Below are 20,298 nucleotides of genomic sequence, written 5' to 3' on the forward strand. Positions count from 1 at the left end.
AATCAAACGTTTTCTTGTACGTCTTATATCTGGAGAACTGCATATAGTATATCCAAATCAAAACTACCACTTAACTCAGTTTGATGTGCTTATTCTATAAAATATACGGAAACACGATTTATCTAGAAGCCGTTCAAAAATTTTGTGGCTCCTGACCCAACATCTAATCGTTGGCCAAGATCACAATCTTTTGATCCAGTTTTTGGATCATTCCTGAAATTCTTGTTTGTACATTCTTCCATATTCTAATTAAATATTCTTGTTTGCTGCTAATTTAAAATATAATAAAAATGAATAGTGTAAAATCAAAACGTTAAACAAGGAGTACAATTATTTTAATAAACATAGATCTAATAAAAGTATCTGCAAGTTCACGGTACTGATAAAAAGAAATAAAAAATAAAAGAATCAAAAACGTAATGTTAATATAAACTTAGATGAATTATCGTCATAAGAAAAAGACCATTTTTAAAACTAACTACCAACAATAGTAATATATATACATCATTTGAATAGCATCACTTTTCCTGTCTTTGTATTTAGAATTTCTTCTCGTTCTCTTTGAATTCAATAAAAAAAAAGTATTGTTCCATATTCGACTTGCCAGTGACAGCTGTAACTTGAGCAGTATGAAGGAAAACGTTCACATAACCATGTTTTATATCCTCTTTCACAAACCTATTGATTGAAGAATATGTTGTAGTTGTAGATTTATCTTCAATTTCAATTCAAGTTGAAAACAAGATTTTTTGCATATAGTGTAAGTTTGAATGATATGAATTTGAATGGAGACAGATTTGAATTGAGATTAAAATTAAATAAACTAAAATGACAAATTGCATTCCAACAAAAGCTTCAGTATATAAAATTCACCGGTTGTTGTTTTCCGGTCAGTGCACATCTGTAAAGCTATTCAACTCCACAATCGAAAAACCGATTTCTATGACTTTAAGAATTCACTTCTTAGCTTCTTTATATATGCTATAACCCAAAATTTACGCTCATAGGAACAGAAGATATATAGGACACTTTATGATTCAAATCAAGTTTACTTAGAGAACACCTCACTCGAGGAAATATGTTGCTATTCTGTGGATCAGGAAGTTGTTTAATAGTTTACATACACATGTAATAGAATGATCTTAGCAAACATCTCCTCCTCCTCCTCCTCCTCCTCCTCCTACTACTACTACTACTACTACTACTACTACTACTACTACTACTACTACTACTACTACTACTACTACTACTACTACTAATAATAATAATAATAATAATAATAATAATAATAATAATAATAATAATAACTGGTAGACAGGAAAAAGGATCACGAGCGAGAAGTTTCAATTTTATCCGGCAGATGTCACTGCTGGAGGACGTTCGCTAACATGTAACGATAAGATGTGTAGTTTCTACTATCTTTACAAGAAACAGAATTCAAAGATTCGCTTTTTTGTTAAGAGTTATCGTGTGGAGTAACGAATGGAATTAAGTTACCACTATTGGCTCTGAATTTGTTAACGAAATCTTAAGATAATTGATGTAGCTATCCATTGCAAAGAAAAAAAATCCGAATTAAAAAAAACAGCTTTCATTTGTGTACAAGTTACCATTACCTGTTCAGATGATAACAGAATATCACTGTTAACAAACTCGGGCAGATACTAGCTCTAGTTATTTATTGAGAAAAAAAAATAGAATTAAGAAGTTCGCTTTCGTTCCAGTGTTACCATGTGCATTTACGGATAAACGTAAATTACTATTAAGCCAAAACATTCGAAGATACTTCTTGGATCCGACAAGGTAATTGTTATTTTTTTAAATAAGTCTAACAAATTATTATTACCAGCCAGTAGTTCTTTTGAAGTTATTAGTTACAGTAACTTAGACAATTTACCATAATGATGTAAAACAATAATTCATAAGTAGCTTAGAAAATAGTATAGTGGGTCTTAGGACCCCACCACCATTGGGACTATGTACGATCATGTCATTGAAGATCATAACAAATTGAATCTAAAAAGCAGACTATTGTCCAAGGACGCCGATTTCTCTGTAAATTTGGGGGGACCCATTCAGATGTAGAAGGCATATATGAGGATTTTAAGACAAATTGCACTCAAATTATGCCAAATATTGTGTATTCAAAAATAAAATGCGGGAGGACCCACATGAGTTTTGGGGGGAGCCGGCCCCCTTAGACCCCAGGATCGGTGCGTTTGCTATTATCTGCCAGAGTATCAGAGATAATTTCGGCTCTCATGTCTCCGAATTCAATGAAGTATTTATATAACCTCATTGCCCAACTAGGCAACAGTTTTGTACTATTGGCGGCAAATATGCCTCTTTTTCATACTTTCTTGTTCGCTCGACATCAATAAAGAATACTGCTGCTTCCTGTAGAGGAAAAAAAATAAATTTTACGTGCTTTTTGGAGGAGAGTAAATTGATGCTTATGGGCTACCAAAAGTGACAAAAACTTCTTTACTTTTAATTATATAAACAATTCTGAGTGGGCTCAAGGATACCCCGACTCGGAATGGCCTGTAACCTAAACTAATTTGAGATTTCTAGGGTAAACGAACTGCTCTATCTATCTATCTTTTCTAAAAAGCATACCTGTGAAGTAATGGTCGGACGTATGTCACTGTTACTCGTGAATATGTTAATGGGTTGACTGCATTAGCAAAGTCGACCAAGAAAATCGCTTAGCGATCTATCGCAAAAAATAAATAAAATTCACAAATTCGCTTTGTTTAAATATTGTCGCACGGATAATGGAAGAACGCAAGTAATCGTTACTCTTGAAAATATTAAAGGATTAACTCAATTAATGAGCTCGGCAAGAATAATCGCTCTACTGCAAAACAGATAATTGAATAAATTCGATTTCGTTCAGTGGTTATCGTAGTAAGTAAGGGACGAGTTCAAGTCATTTGTTACCCGTAAGGTTTTAACGAAATGACTTCATTAACAAACTGTGCTGAGATAATTGCTGCAGCTATCTATTGCAATAAACACAATTTAAAAAGTTGTTTTTCTTCAAATGTTATTGTATGTATTTACAGATGTATGTTCAATCTCGCTCAAAAACACTTAGTTCCACCTTGTTTTAGAAAGTCATGCTCTGGTAACCGTAAGTAAGAAATTATAATATTTTTGTTATAAATAAAGATCTCAGCAGGTTAAAGAAAATCCATATTTGTTTGGTTTAGTTCCAACTGAATGTGATATGCATGGCATTTAAAAAAGAGGTGGGTGGACAGTTTTTTGAACAAAACTGTACGTACACACGTCGGAGCTGGTTGTCTAGGAAATGATATAGATAGTAATCTGTTTGCATAACACAAGCTGAATATATTGTATGGCACAGTGTCTCAAAGTGCTGAAGGGCCTCTTTGCTACATGTAGCTTGGTTGAAGGACACTGTGCCATGAAGCTCACACTTGCGATTCACTAATGAAGGACCCTTCTCCCGCAACGCACTGTGCACCGTATGCCTTTACCGAGAGTAGAGGTAAGCAGTGATGGTGTAACCAGTACAGGTGGAAGGAGCTCGTAATACACCACTTGCCGACTGTTCCACAATACAGAGAGCATAATCTTTAGGGAGTGCAAAGGTGGTCTTGAGGTGTCAGAAACAGGGTCACGTGAGACAACTATAGTCTTGTAAGCTTGGAAGTGTTTTAGAAGGCCAACTTCTCGTAACAAGATAATCTTATAAATTCGTTGGGCTGGGCGTTGATTAATCAGTCAGTCAAGATTTCTTCTTTTATACACACAGATTAATGTGCCAAACTAGAAAATTGAAGAACAAATTTCTTTTGACAAGGATGTTCTCACAGTAACAGTACGGAAAGAACCGATTAAAAATAATTACAAATTAATAACAAATTCAATTATTAATAAACAAACAATTAACAAACATGTGTTAAAGTTAACAAATAATAATTATACAAATGGCAAAGGTAAAGTGTTGAAAATGTTGTACAATATTGATTCGAATCTCTCTTCATAATTCGTATCACAGATTATATCTTCTTGTCTCCAGGCTAAAGAAATAAAGTGCCGCACTTTTCCCAATGTTTTCACAGTTCTAATATTTCAAACCAAGATCACACAGAATTTCCGTCTTATTGCTTCGATCCTTAACATTTATGCTCGTAACAACGTTTCAGTCAATACATCAATAATAATAATAATAATAATAATAATAATAATAATAATAATAATAATAATAATAATAATAATAATTATTATGTTGCACGGTCTACGATGAAAGAAAATATAATTTTTATATATAATCCATACCAAAATGGATCGTTATGATTATATCGAGTCTTAGAAGAGAGAGAGGACTAGACACAGTAATAAAAGAATAGAAGAACTTTGCAAGATAAGATGACGCAAATGTACAAATTATTGAGCCTAAAGAAATCAAATGCACTTAAATAATTTTGGTTTGTTGATTCTGATTAAACTGGCGGAAAATATTCTGCATCCTAATAATATTAAAATAGATGTAGAATGAAATGGAAATTGAATTATGGGTAGAGTGCTGGTCGCTAATGTTTCACGAATTATGTTGATTCTTGTATTAAAAACCTCTATTAGTTGCTGTATACTATGTAGAGTGAATATGCATGACCTTAGTATGCTAATGGCCTTACTCTAACAAGGTGATTGTTCACTAATTTTAGTAGAAAAGGAACACTTAAGCATGAATATTGTAACGATCTTGTTGAGATGGTCGTTATCGTTCAAGTACTTGAGGATCTTGTGCTAAAGTGTTTATTTCAAAGGATCTTTTATTGCATCTGTTACTAGCTGAAATGCCTATTCTTTGCACGGAGAGAATAGATTTGTGGGAAAGAGTTGAACTGTTTTGTCACCCTAGGATGATTATTTTAAAGAAAGTGCAGTGATAGTGATTCAGCTGTCATCTTTGCCCAGTGCTAGTTTGAGCCACATAAATTGATATGTATTATTTCCATACTTCTTTAAGAGGTATACACTACCGAATAACTCAATATAGGACCTATTCTTTACCCAATTTACGTAATTACCATTATTTACCTCCTTTTGGTAATCTCTCAAGACTAGAACCAATAAACTCAGCTAATGATAGTAAGTAGAGTCATGCGACACTTACATATATGGGACATGGGATATGGATATTCACATTTAAAGTCACCGTTGCCCTTCAAATGTTAATAGAATTACGTTTTTAACGATTTACGTCTTATATAGGAGGTCTATGTACTTACAGAAGACATGGACCTCTATTTAAGGCAGAATCCATACAACCGTAATGCGTATAATGCTCTTCCTCTTTGAAGCGAAGCCGTCACAACGTTGTTTACTAAAATTAGATTTTACGAAAAACTATATATATATATAATCTGTGTGTGTTTCTCCTGAAACATAATTCTTTGGAAAGATGAATATCAAATTTAACCAACCGGAACAAAACTTTAAGCATGCATACCGTTATGCAGATTATTTTTAAAATTAGATCCAAATCATTCATAAACTCTTCACATGTAACTAAAATTTGACTTTCCTTATTATAACTCACACAAATCTGCACCTAGAATGGAAACATGTATATTGGTTTTATAATTCACATGAAAATTATTCCAATCATATTGTAATTTTACTTGATTTATAGTTGAAAGAAATATGAATAGACTACATTTCACTTTTCCTTACCTTGTATTTGTTTATGATTTGTTGATGTACTTTGTTGAGGTATGTATTTTTTGTTAAAATTCAATTATATCTTAGCAATCTTCTTTCCTATTCAAATATTTTACATTCACTTTAAAAATCCAACTGGATTACTGCTTATGGAACGCTACTTGGTGGTTAAAAATAATTAGATTCAGTATTTTTTTTTTTTTTGTACATTTTTTCTGAAATAATTAATATACTACATTTTAACAAAACTAACACCAATTGGTCCCAGGTTTAGTTTTGTGTACTGGATTTTTAGCATCATATATATCATAATTTAAAGTGAAATCTCTATAAGCTAGAATTTGACGTTATATAAACACAGGGTATACGAATGGTAAATTTTAGTGCTCAAAAGAGAAATGGTAGCATTGAACAATAATAGCATAGTCTGTAAAAAAAAAAAAGTAATTTTTATCAAAGAGATAGTGAAAAAAACACACATTGATCCGTGATGAGTTGGGCGTTTTGAAGCAAGACCCGTGGTGCCGTACCGACCTGAACATCCCGTGCAGGATTACTGAAATCGATAGTATTTATCCGTGGTCAAGTAATCCGCTTAAACGAAATGAGACCACCGGATTTGATGAAATTCGCAACTTCGAGGGAGTGAAACAGAAAGAGAGAGAGATTGAGAGAGAGAGAAAGAGAGAGAGAGAGGATAACAGACAGCTCCCCCTCGCAGCCTATTGCTTGCTACTGTCTCACGTTCGTTATTTTATGCCAGTTGCGAAAATGAGAGAACAGAAACTAATATTTCATTTGAGAAAAAAGACTTGACAGACACAATTTATCTGAATTTACTTTTTTTATAAATCGTAATTGACAATGTTTTATATTCTCGTCTAACACAATCTGCTGTCAAGACCAAAAATAGTCTACATAGTTAAGAAGAAATGCGTTATATCTTGTATGGCGCTCAGTCAGTAAGCACTTATATAATTTAGTCTTGGTTTGTGAAACTGTTAGAAATAACGAATCTTTAGAAAAAACTATTCACTACTAAATTGTTTACAGAAGAATCTCATTGCAATAGAAAAGTATCACCAAATATTTTATGCTCAATCCAGGAACGAGTTTGGGTTAAAATATAATGTTAGTGTTTGTAAAAGATGGTTACAGTCTCCTTCTCATGGAGAGTTATTTTTTAAAGTCATTCTTCTAATTTACCACATTTACTGAATAATTTGACTTTTAAACCATGTTTCTTTGCAGGACAAGATGTTACTTTGCAGAAAGCTATCACAATTTTCGAGTACATACCTAACCGAGAAACCAAACCTCTCTTGTGGTTGTTCCTCTGTCGGCGAGGACCAGGAATTACAATACATACTAGTGACTGTAACACAAACACAGCACTTAGAGGATTGACAAAAGTTATCGCTTTCGAAGGGTTCATGGTCTTTTAAATTTCATCAAAACTCATCTTTTCATTTTCTTTCATATTCGTTTGGGCTTCAGCTTGTCTCAGATGGCCATGAAGTAAGGATGCGATTCACGATCCTTAACTCACGACCTTACTTAACTATCCTGCGAGATGTGACTTGTCTTTACTCCAGGTTGAAATTTTCTGAGGTTCTTATTTGGTTCCTGACTTGGAAGAAATAGAAGCAGTTTCTACTCTCTGCTGGACTTGCATACAATTACCAATCAGCAGTTTAGCACCGGACGACATTCAACTTTATTGTTCACTGTCATTTCAAAACATGGCTCACTGTCATTTCTGGACAAAGAAAGCATGAAGCTTATTAATAGAGTTATACGAAACATACGATTTTTTTCTTATAACGTGAAGCACGATTTATATTATAAAAAAAACTGTCAGAATAGAGGCCTTAGAGAAGGTATGCAGCGAAGGAGAGAGTATCCGTCCCATCACTAAATATATGAACAAATGCAATTGAAGAGTTTGGGGCAAAAACAGGTTATCAAAAAAATGAAAATATAAAGGAGGTAGCTTCACAAGGGTTTCTCTTGGTCCGATTTTCTTCAAACTTGGCACATATGTAGTAGACCGAAAATAAATCGACAAGTATTTTTTTGTTTCTTTCGGAAAATAGGTTAAGGGGGCAAAGGCTCCATTTTCGAAAAAGGGCCCATTTGATTAAAAGGTCCAATTTAAAGAAACGAAAGGAAAGGGCCAATCAGATCGCACCAATGATAGTCCTCTATTAATGACTTAGGCTATGAGTTCTGTCTAAAGTTTAAAGTGTGAAAGTATTATTGTTTCATATTAATCGGTTTTAGTAATAAATATTTGGTTTGAAGTCGTAAATGTTTTCACCAATGACCTTAGATTCAATCCTAAGGGTCAAAAATTATAAAAACAGTGATCAAACAATTTTAAACCAAAAATTTAAACTTAAGAAAAGCTAAATAAAGAATTGAAAATTATCAGCCAATCAAATTGCATCAAGAATAACTTTCCACAAAATGACTTTAGACTATGACTCATAACTACAATACTAAAATTCAAAAATTGAATTTTAAAAATTCAAAAACTTTATACGAGGATTTGAAAGTGTTTAGCCAACCAGACTACGCAAATTATAATTTTGAACCAATGACCTTAGCCTGTGTTATAACTATAATACTAGAATTTTAAAAAAATGAAACTAAAATTTAAAAATCAGTGATTGAGAAAAAAATCATACTACTAAATTAAAAGCTCTCAAAAATGTTTCAAAACATTTAACCGATAAAAATGATTAGCTAAACAGATTACGACAAGAAAAACTTGCCAAAACTAACCTTAGACTATAAATTGTAAGTAAAGTTCAAAATGTAATTGTTATTCTTTAATATCAATCGCTCTTAGTAAGTACCTATCAGATTCCAAGTCCGAAACTTATACACCAATTACCGTAGATTAAGAGCTATTTCTAAGTTTCAAAGTGTGAAAATGATATATTAGGGGAACATCTTCAAATGTGAATTTTGGCAAAGTTTTTACTCATCAAAGGACACTAAATCATACAAATTTACCAGTCGTTGAGAACAATTACGAAATTTTGTTTTTTCACAGTTCCAGAATTTAAGGGTGAGTCAAATGCATTCCTTCCGAAATTTAAGAATTATGTCTCAAAGTACTCCTGTTTAATGAAAGACAATGGAGCCCTGTATTCAACTATATGATTATATACTACAATTTATCTTAGTGACCATGAAGCACAACATTCGAAATTCGCGCTTCATGTTAACTCACATTTAACACTACAATTTCAGATTCGAGCCAATATCAAGTGCTACTTTTGACAATTTTATGCACATAAAGAAAGGTAAGCAGGAGCAACCAAATTTAGAGAAGTACCTATCCAAGTAATATAGAATATTCACCAATATATATTATTTTGCCAATTCCCAATTTTAAGACGTGGGCCAATGTACACTTCCAAAATTTTCAAAGGAAAACATCAATGTACACATATCCTATGAAAGAGAATTCACCTCTTTACTCATCTTTAAGCATATACTACACTAAAGCTTTTTCAAAGAGGATATCATAGGTAAAAATTTACAACTTTTGAATTCTTATTCCAAAGTTTGATTCCCGGCAGGTGCTCATGATGTTAATCAGTAGGTCCAAGTCTTATATAGCCTGGTTGCTGACAGGGACGCTAAACTCAAAATCAAATCAGATCAAAAAAGTATTATTAATGAAGAACTAAGGCCTATTATGTACTGGCTTTCATATCTTTAAACGTTGATAAATGTTCTTCATTGTATTCGTACAATTAATTTATCAATTTATAACTTTTATATATGAAGAAATGTAATATTAAAACAGTGTTTGAAATCTAAGGCTTGGTTGCTCACCAAACTAGGATGAACGCAAGAGTCTTGGTCTTGCAGTTCCTGCAAGAGTCTTGCATGCAAGACCAAGACCAAGACCAGGAATCTCGATGCAAGACCAAGGCCAAGGGATGCAAGACCAAGAGCATACCTGCAAGACCAAGACCAAGACTCTTGCGCAAGAGTCTTGCAAAAGTACTGGTACTACTTGATTTTTTTATAGTATGTAAAAAGGGGAAAATTATTACATCTTTCACTTTAATTTCTTGGCTTCAGTAAAAATGTCGCTGGAGTGAATACGTTCCCAGTATTTTATGCAATCCGTGTGAGTCGATATTCCCCTGTCGCATATAGCTACAGTATGTCATTTTCTGAATAGGTTATTTGCGTTTTCTGTAGTTATTACTTGTTTTCAAGCTACACACGTGTCATTCTAATCAGAGTTTGTTGCATACAAAGAAATATGTCATTGGTTCTGGGTTACTGCGTATTCCTGCGTTTTTAAACAATGCCGGAAATGAAACACCATTTTACAGGTGTTTGTGTTATATCGAGTAAATTTAAACCTTTCACCTTCAAGCTGGTAAAGTTTGTCGGCTCGTCATGGGAAATATATAGCAAAAGAGGAATTTTTCACACTTCAGTTGCTTCAGGTGTAGTGGCTCAGTGGAAGAGCGTTCACCTTTGGTGCATGGGGTTCCTGGTTCGATCCCAGCTTGCACTATGTGAGCTTTCGGTGAACAGACACCGTGTGCGTGGGTTTTCCCATTTAATCCTACTTTTTTCATTCCACCATTTCATTCATTTCTCATCACCGTCTCCCTTAGCCGCGGCGCATAACGTGGGACGTTAAAATAGATATTTCGTTTAATTTCCGGAGTTCTTCCAAAACTACAGAGAAAAGTAATGCTGAACATATGTAATTCCGCACACCATCTATGCTGATTACATGGGTACGGCCTTTTCTCAGAGGCTCAAACATCCGTTGGAAATTTTTAATGTGTGCTCATAAAATTAATATAGAAATAACATTTTCATGCTATTGACTAAAACTTAGTGCATGGAACCGCAAGTTTGATTTCATGGGCAGATACTTATACGTTGAAAAATTGTTTATCAATATAACTTTTAGTCTCCTTATTTATACGGCACATCGAGGCTTGAGCGATATAATATTATACAACAATAAATAATCCATATTCACAAGTGAGAGTGATTTTGTACAGCTATTTCCAATAACTTGGAGTTTGGTCCCGTTTTTGTATTTCTAATATAGGTCAAAAGTATTTATATAAATTGAGTTTATACAAAAGATATTCAGTCATTTTCAGTTTTAACTCAAATTATTCTAATATAATTAAGAGGTTTGATTATAATCATTATCATTTTAATTTTTTCTCTCTTTTTTTGCCAAATATTGTTAAACACATCATTATCATCACCATCATAGCTATTCTGCCGTTATTGGCAGATCACATGTTGCAACTAAGAAGCTTCGATGTACACTTGTCCTCAGCTAGTCTCTTTCGTCTTGACGTAGCAAGCTTCTGTTTTAATACCTTCCTTCAACTACAATCTCCTTGGTTTTCTCCTTCTCTTTTCTTCCACCATACTCTCCAGCACGTCCCTCATAATACAGTTCCTCTTCAGCCAATATCCCAACCAGTTCCTCTTCCTCCTCTTAAATACATCTAAAATTTTTCTTTTTCTCCCCTACTGCTACTATTTCTAACACCTCATTCATTTTCCGTTCAACCGAGCTAATGCTCTTCTTTTTTCTCCATGCCCACGTTTCGAAAGCCTCCAATTTTTTTTCACCGCTTTTGCGCAATGTCCATGTTTTTGACCCATAGAACACATATTAGAATCAGTAAAACAAAATCTCAATATTTAATTGAAGTTTGTTAATCGTGGTTGAACAGAAAAAATATCTAACGCCTTTAGAGTATAAAAATAATTTTGTAATTCATGGTATTTCAGTAATCTGTGTCGTCTTGATTTTCTTTCATACACCTCAGGGGTAGCCTCCCAAGTTTGTGAACCAGTGGAATATTGGATCTGTTAGAAAATATAAAAGAGATTACGAAATGTGATTTATCTTATAAGAAGTGAAGCTTGGGCACCCATAAATAAATATGTACACTATCATCATACTTATATGAAGGTAAACTATTACATTTAGAAACATACATTATACTTCCGTTAGCATTGACACATTGTAGAATTTTAATTATCCCTTATATCCAGAGTAAAATTTACCAATGAAAAGCAAAAGACTTCTTAAAAGCAAGACTCTTGCTTGCAAGACTAAGACCAAGACTGGGTGTGCAAGACCAAGACCAAAGGTTCCAGTGCAAGACCAAGACCAAGACTGGCTGTGCAAGACGAAGACCACCCGAGTCTTGGTCTTGATCTTGCATTTGCTCATCACTACACGAAACTTGTGAAATTTCTTGTGTTGTCTTCAAACCGAGACAAGAGTTGCCGTATTTCGTATGTAATATTTTTTAAAGTTACTTTTGGTCACTTTAAATAACTCTCGTCTCATCGCTAACACTATTATTATGTATAGAAGAAAAGTTTCAGGGAAGTCCTGGTCGAATACTTTCGTGATGAAATAATACTATGCAAATTTTATAGTTCCACCAATTGTTTATCATTAATTCCTGTATTATCTGTTTAGCTGTATGTTGAAAGTTAAATTTATAATAATATTTAATTTAATTTCCTCAATCCGTTTAAAAGAAACAATCAAAAGAAAAAGAATTGCATAAAAATAAGGATAGAAATCCTTGTGGAAACCTGTTGTCGTCAATCATTATGTAACCAGTGAGACATTTACGCATATATATATATATATATATATATATATATATATATATATATATATATATATATATATATATATATATATATATATATATATATATATATATATATATATACATATACAAACGTGCATACATGGACTGGCGTGTTTGTGGTTTGGAGATAACATGCGGGTGCTATTTACCGGAACATATTGTTACACGATACATCATAAATTCAGGTGGGTTTCAGTAAAGGGGGATAAAACATTCCGTTCACACGTGCAGAAACTAGTCACTGAATAATGAGCCTCCAAACGTGTATGTCACCGGAAGCGAACAATTGAATATACCAACTGTTGCTCCTGGGCAAAGCTTCTGTATTTGGATCAGAAGTCGCAATTAGCATATGTGCTCAATTATACTTTATTGAATATAGTAGTTGTTGACTTTGAGTCGTTCGGTGGAGAAAGGGACTAAGTCAAAGGAATTGCACATTTTAAGACAAAAGAAAATAAATAAATAAATAAACTACACTTCCCTAACTATAACATCAAGATTTTTGATAGCTGATAAGAGCGAGCTTCGATTCTTTCACCTCCAAAACGCATCATTATTCAAATTTATAAACAGCAACATACAGCTTTAAAATACATTATTCTTAAAAATTCTTTTTTTTTTTTTTTTTGTTTGAATTAACTTTAGAAACTAGTAATGTCACAATGATTATATAATAGACTAGCAGAATACCCATTCTTCACAGGGGAAGAATACGTTTCTTTTTGGACATTATGGGCAATGGAGGCTGAGTTTGGATTGAAATGGAGTTGAAATTGTTACTGTTCACCTCAGCGACCCCGAAAAGCATGTAATCGATACTAATATCGGTCATAATCGATCATATATATATATATATATATATATATATATATATATATATATATATTCCCATCCTCCAAGTTGCGGGGCTGAATTTGAATTTAAACAGCATTGGAAGTGTCACTGTTCATCCGGCCATTTTCCATTTATTTTAAATATCTTCTCTCCTCCTCCTCCCCTAAGTTGCAATATCAAAGTGAAATGATAAAAACCATTCTAGGCTTGAACCCCATCTATGCTGAAAATTTCATCGAGATCGATAAAGTGGTTCAAGATTTATCAAGTCACAAACACAATTGTTTCTTACCTGCAAATCTTTATGAGTCTCCTGCAACAATGGTAAGAACGTTGTTTAACCCTTAGAAAACTAGGATATCTTCATGATAGCCAACTAACTACTCAGAGCCCTATTATCAACTTCGTGCAGTAAATATCCCTAAAATTATCCTGATCACTCGTAGACTTTATCATTCGTAGATAGAATTATTTTGTTTACAAATAAGCAATAAACGAAGTTCATTTCATGTTTGTGAACCTTATGCAGACTAAAATTTGCGAATTCAATACTGAAACTTGAAGTAATATATCTATAACTACTGACTGCCATAGAAGGATAATATGAGACATGGACCTCTTCATCTGACGCTGAATGTACGATGAAAATAGTTTCAAGCTATCTCTTCATTATTGAAACCTAAAGTTTCGCTAGATTTAACAACTTCCGGGTTCAGTAGAAGAATAAAGCTTAGTTAAAATATATTCTTCGGATACTGAATTCATATTCGTATATAAAAGAAACGTTTGTCTCCTCCCTATTATCGTTTCGCTCTAAGTGAATCCATATTAGAACAGAAAGTAATAGCATGTTTCTGTCATTTCTGGTTGCGATAGAGGGGTAAAGTCGGAGAAAGAGCCTATTTTTCGGATACTGAATCTTCACTATGGCTCTTACTGTTTAAACCAAACATAGTTGATTTCCACAACTTCCAGTCTGCATAGAGCAATGATTCCCAACCTGGAAACGCACCCCCTGGAGGATGAAGAGGAACAGAGAGACGCAAACGACAGGCAAATAAAATACTAAATTAAATACTGCACAACCTCAATATTAGGTAGGACAGAGCTGTTAGAAAACTGTACTTCAGCACCTGCTGGAAATAAATATAAATTGCTGAGAATTATTATTATTATTATTATTATTATTATTATTATTATTATTATTATTATTATTATTATTATTATTATTATTATTATTGAAGGATCAAGAATTCAATGCTGCTTCAGATATTATAAGAGGGTTCAGACTAACTATCGGTAAGGAAGGTGGGTAAATTGTTAGAGTACAGGGGGGCAAGAGTACGCGGGGGGTAAGAATACGATTCCATAAAAACAGGGGAATATATTCGCGCATAGCAATAATGCGTCACGTGGAGTTTGATGTTAATGACGTCTAGAACCTAAACAAGTTTGAGTGTGCTGCGGAAAACTACAAGCTATCTAGGTCAATATTTATGTTTTTCTAATAGTTTGATATAATATTGGGACATAAGTACTTAAGGAATAACTTACACAATTTTTTAACGATTTCAAAGTACCGTAAAGCATTAGTTTCTAGCATATCCATTGTTTGACACGATGGAGTAACTTGACTTTCTTCCAACAGTTAGCTGTGCAATATCAGGGAAAGTCCATTGTGTAGTTAGGGGGTAAGAGTACGCAGATAACGAGGGGGCATGGATACGCGTGCGTACTCTTGCCCCTTCGTTTTTAAGAAAAAAATCCAATTTAATTTACGTCTAACAATCAAAAGAGAATGTAGATTCCGTTGTAATAGACAGTGACAGCAAGTGTTACTAATACTGGTTCCCATATGTAGCCTATAACGTTAAGAATTCTGAAAAATCCTGATACTTTCTTATGCACGAGGGAAAAATTGTTATTCTAAATACCACTCCTTACACAACAATATCTAAAGCAAACTCATCTAATTTTACTTAGCCTGAAGTGAGTAAAATGAATACATAACGCTTGCCATTAAAAACTTTGGGCAAGTCCGGAAGACCATCTTCTGAGCAATCGTAACGCCCCGATCGCGTCAGTAATGCATCAACATAGTGTAAAATTAATACATTTAGGTGAATTATGGGTATGACAGGGGGGCCTACGATTGCTCATCAGATGATCCTATAAACTTGTCCATTTAGAAGGTGGTTTTACGGTGTAAAATAAAACTATATTTTTTTTCAGATCATGGTGCGCAATTATCAGAGGAAAAGAAATAGGCGGCTTCTTACAGAACAAGAGTTTACAGAAGCGAGAGAGAGAGAGAGTGGAGTGAGCGAGAGCAAGAGGAGCTTCGCTTCAATGTTCCCTTCGTAGTTGACAAGCATTCTTTAGAACAAGAAACCGATTAAATAAGCTGAAGTTGGAAAATATACTTTTATAAATGGTCTAAATATTATCTGATTTTTGTATCCTATGCGTTCTCATTACTCATATGAGGAGAATTAAGGATTTTCCCTTCCTTTGTTTTTGGGCACAATGAAGTCAGTATTTAACGAGGAAATAGAGAACGAATTAGTGGAACATATCACATTACTGGAGCAACTCTTCTATTGATTAACTTTAATGATCTAGCAGTAAGAAGAATGGTGTACGATTTTGCTGAACGTAACCAGTTACTCCATCCCTTTAGCCATGTGAATTGAATGGCAGGAAAAGATTGAACAGAGTCTTTCCGTCGTAGAATCCAACTATTGCTTTGTGACAGCCTTCAAAGCTAGTCTGGGAAGAGCTCGTGGTTTTAGCAAGCTACAAGTTAAACGCTTTTTTTTAATAGTCTACAAGATCTTGTAAGAGAAAACGGTTTCCCTCCACAGGAGATCTACAATATGGAGGATCTACATAAATACGGTTCCTCATAAAGTTCCAAAAGTGCTGTTGACTAAAAGAAAATCAGTTGTGAATAAAATTGTACCTAGTGATCATGGAGTTACTACCACAGCTGTTTGCTGCGTGAGTGCATCTGGTTCCTTTATTCCACCTACGTAGATATTTACCAGAGAACGAATGAAAAAGGAGCTACTCGATGGAGCGCCGCCGAGTTCTGTGAGAATATCTGATTCTCTGGTTTCATCAACTCACAACTTTTGAATGACAGCATCATTTACACCAATATATCTGATCAAATCCGGTCACGGAAAAGGTATTGTTACTTCTTGACAATCAGTCCTCTAACATTTCAATCGAGGCGATTTATTTCTACAGGGAAAATGGGATTGTGATGTTAAGTTTACCACCCCATACCAGCCTAAGTTGCAACCGTTAGATTGCTCCTTTTTTGGCAACTGAAATCCTGGTATTCAACAGTGTGTGATAAATGGATAAGGAATCATCCATTCCGCCCAATTACACAATTCGAAGTTACGATTTTGTTCACTAAGGCTTATTACAAAGCTGCAACCATTAGTAATGAGGTGACCGGCTTTCAAGAATGCGGAATTGTCCTACTGAACCCAGATGTGTTTACTGGAGATTTTCTTTCTTCTACTGCTGATGTCGTAGACCTAAATGTAGAAGCCAGCTCTAAAAATGAAAGCATTCCTGAAGCAACGAATCAAGCAAAAGACCCGAATCGAGTCCAAAATCTTTCATCGGAAGATTCACTGGAAATACACTGGAACCCATGCGGTGCGTCCACATCAAACACTCCTCTACCAGTTGCTCGTTTTCCATCTGTTACCAAACCTTCAACTACTAACGCTGGATCCTCACTACAAGCATGCAGGAGCTCATGCGGACTGTCCATTTCAAACATTCCTCTGCCGGTTGCTCATTTTTTCTCATCTGTTACCAAATTTTCAACCAGTAATGATGGATCCTCACTAGAAGCAAACAAGAGCCCATGCAGACTCTCCGCTTCAAACACTCATCTGCTGGTTGGTCGTTCTCCTCCATCTGTTACCAAACCTTCAGCCAGAAACGTTGGATCATCGCTAGATGCAAGCAGAAGCTCATGTGGATTGCGCACATCAAACATTCCTCTGCGAGTTGCTAATTCGTCTGTGTCCAAACCTTCAACTAGTAGAGCTGGATCTTCACTGGAATTAAACAGGAGTCACATCATACACTCTTCTGGTGGTTGTCAGTCCTTCTCTGTCTGCCACCAAGCCATCGACCAGAAAATCTCGATGTTCTTGAGGTCAACCTGAGATTCTGACATCCTCTCCTTTCAAACAGAACTTACTTCTGAAACGGTACTCTCCAAACACCAAGGCAAACGTCAACTTGCACCAAAGAAAACTATAACAAAAGACAACTTCTCAGGTCAGTGAGAAACTAGTTTACGAGTGTCCATTATGCAATATCATCTACAGCGATCCTCCAACAGAAGATTGGATCCAGTGAGCAATATGCAATGAATGGTGGCATGAACAATGCACATTATATACAGGAGTGGGCACCTTCGTCTGTGGCAAACCTTCAGCTACTAACGCTGGATCCTCACTACAAGCGCTCAATTGTTTATGTTCAAGGAGTGGGCATAATTGTTAATGCTCATTTGGGTGCGTATTCTTGCCCCTTTGATTTCGTACTCTTGCCCCACATACAGGGGCAAGAGTACGAATTTGAATACTTTCGTTTTACGAGTTCTAGTTCCTCCAAGCATAGAGGTATACAAAAGTTGAGTTCACATTTCTTAAAGCGAAGTTCAAGTTTTGTGTTGAATATAAAAGTTTTCCGATATAGCTATTTTTTACCAAAATATAGAAGTTTAATTGAAATTTGCGTACTCTTGCCCCCCTTTCCTATATTATTGATTTTAAGTTTAGCGCACCTTTCAGCACCAATCTATATGAAGCATGAACTTACAGGTTAATTTATGATCTGAACCATATTACACTTCACCGGGAATCGTACCCGGATCTTCAGCTCGGGAGGCGCATAGCAAACCATATAGCCAGAGAGATGATCCGGGGAACATGAAGCGTGCAGACTTCGTAAAGGGGTATGTCAGGTAATTGAGGTTGGAAACCATTTAAATAGAGGGATAAATGTGAAGACAAAATTTATTCTCGTGACTTTGAAATTATATTAAAAAGCAATTATTTATTTCATTTTTATCATTTTTGCTTTAAGAAGGTCAATATTGAAACCACAAACAATAGTAAATTGCTACCACTTCCGGTCTAAGTAGGAAGACATGGGTGTAAGTAGCAGGCCCGTAGCCAGCCCAAAAATGTTATAGTTCATTTGCAAGTCTACCACGAAAATTTTACGGGGTCATTAAAATTTAGGGGGGCCCGGCCCCCTACACCCCGGTAGATATGGGCCTAGTAAGTAGTATCTTTAGTTAAAACAGTAAATAGGTTATAAAACGCCATCCATCGCTTTCTACTACTGTTTTTGTTCTATGGTAATGACCACTGAAACCGAAAATGGTTGACGATTACGAAGGACGGAGTATTTTCTTAAGACACTTATTCGACTCCAAAAAGTCGACTTTTCAATATATTTTACCGTTTTTTCTGTACGGGGATCAATATTGAAACAGGAAGTAGAGCAGAACTAGCAGAAGTTTATTTTCATTTGAACAGATAGCTTTTCGAAGTTCATCCAATTACAATGCAACTACTACTACTACTACTACTACTACTACTACTACTACTACTACTACTACTACTACTACTACTAATAATAATAATAATAATAATAATAATAATAATAATAATAATAATAATAATAATAAGGGTTAGGAGGTGTTACGTAAGCTTGGTCATTGTAGAACATAATAGAGATTCTAGTTATACCGATCATTGAGTCGTAAAATATATTTTCCGAAAAGTACTGCAAGTATTGTAATTAGTTTACGTATATACAATGTTTTGGCGCTATTTTACCCACTCTCACTTGTATCGTTTCCCCATTCAACTACAGTGATCAAACTGTCCCCTTTCTCTCAGAAAGTCGTCCGATGTTCCGAGATTTAAAAGTTCCGAAATATTTATGTTTTCTTAAACCCCATTGTTGAGTCTTTGTTTGGAAAGTTTTCGAAATTTGTAAAGTAGTTTAATACTTTTGGAATAGATGGTTGCTTAGTAAACTACATATGTTGATATTGGATAGCCTACCGACGGTAGATGAATGAAGGTTCCATTCTCATTAACAGCGACGAAATGAAATAAAATCTTTCATTTTTACGTCCCACGATTATGTAAGCCAGACTGGAGGAGAAGGTGACGACGAGAAATGAAGGAAATGGTGGAATGAAGAAAGTGGGGTGAAACGGGAAAACCCCAAGAAAGCCCACGCACACAGTGTTTGCCCACCATTCATTAATAACTATAAAACAATGTTTGGACCCTATACTCAGGTTGATTCTGAAATTGTGCCGCGTATCCCGTTTTATTATTATCTGGCCAGTCTACCATTCATGCAAATACAATAGTGAAGTAAGTTTATTAAATTTAGGGACCTTGTTTTGTGAAGAATCTCTTTTGCTTGCAACAGCTATCTTGGCTTTCCCAATTTCAAGTAACGTGAATGCAAAAATTATGGCAAAATTTTATTAAATAAAACAACCATCGAAACTTTCTATGGAATGCTTGTTCAAATCAGTGACACATTTAGGATTCCATGTCAGAAGGGCCCGGACAAAAGGGCGAGGACAGAAAGGCCCGAGTCAAAACGGCCTCGCGTCAAAAGGGCCCGGCGACAAAAGGGTCCCGGTCAAAACGGACCCGAGTCAAAAGGACCCCGCGTCAAAAGGGCCCCGCGAGGAAAGAGCCCGAGTCAAAAGGGCCTCACGTCAAAGGGCTCCGCGTCAAAAGGTCCCCGCGAAAAAGGGCTTGAGTGTAAAGGGCCCGGGTAGAAATGAAAAAATCTCTGAGTTTTACGTCCCACAGTTATGCCGGTTAGGCTAAAGGAGACGGTGATGATGAGAGATGAGTGAAGTGGTGGAATGAAGATGATTCCACGGCCAGAAAGCCTGAAATCAAAACAGGAGTGGAAATCAAAGATGCACAAGGGGATAGTGCCACCTTAGTAAAGTAGAAGTGATTGTCCAGTGGTTGTCAAGTAGAAG

This window comes from Thermobia domestica, chromosome 2 (assembly GCF_964235325.1).
Source record: "Thermobia domestica chromosome 2, izTheDome1.hap1.1, whole genome shotgun sequence".
Classification (NCBI taxonomy): Eukaryota; Metazoa; Arthropoda; class Insecta; order Zygentoma; family Lepismatidae; genus Thermobia; species Thermobia domestica.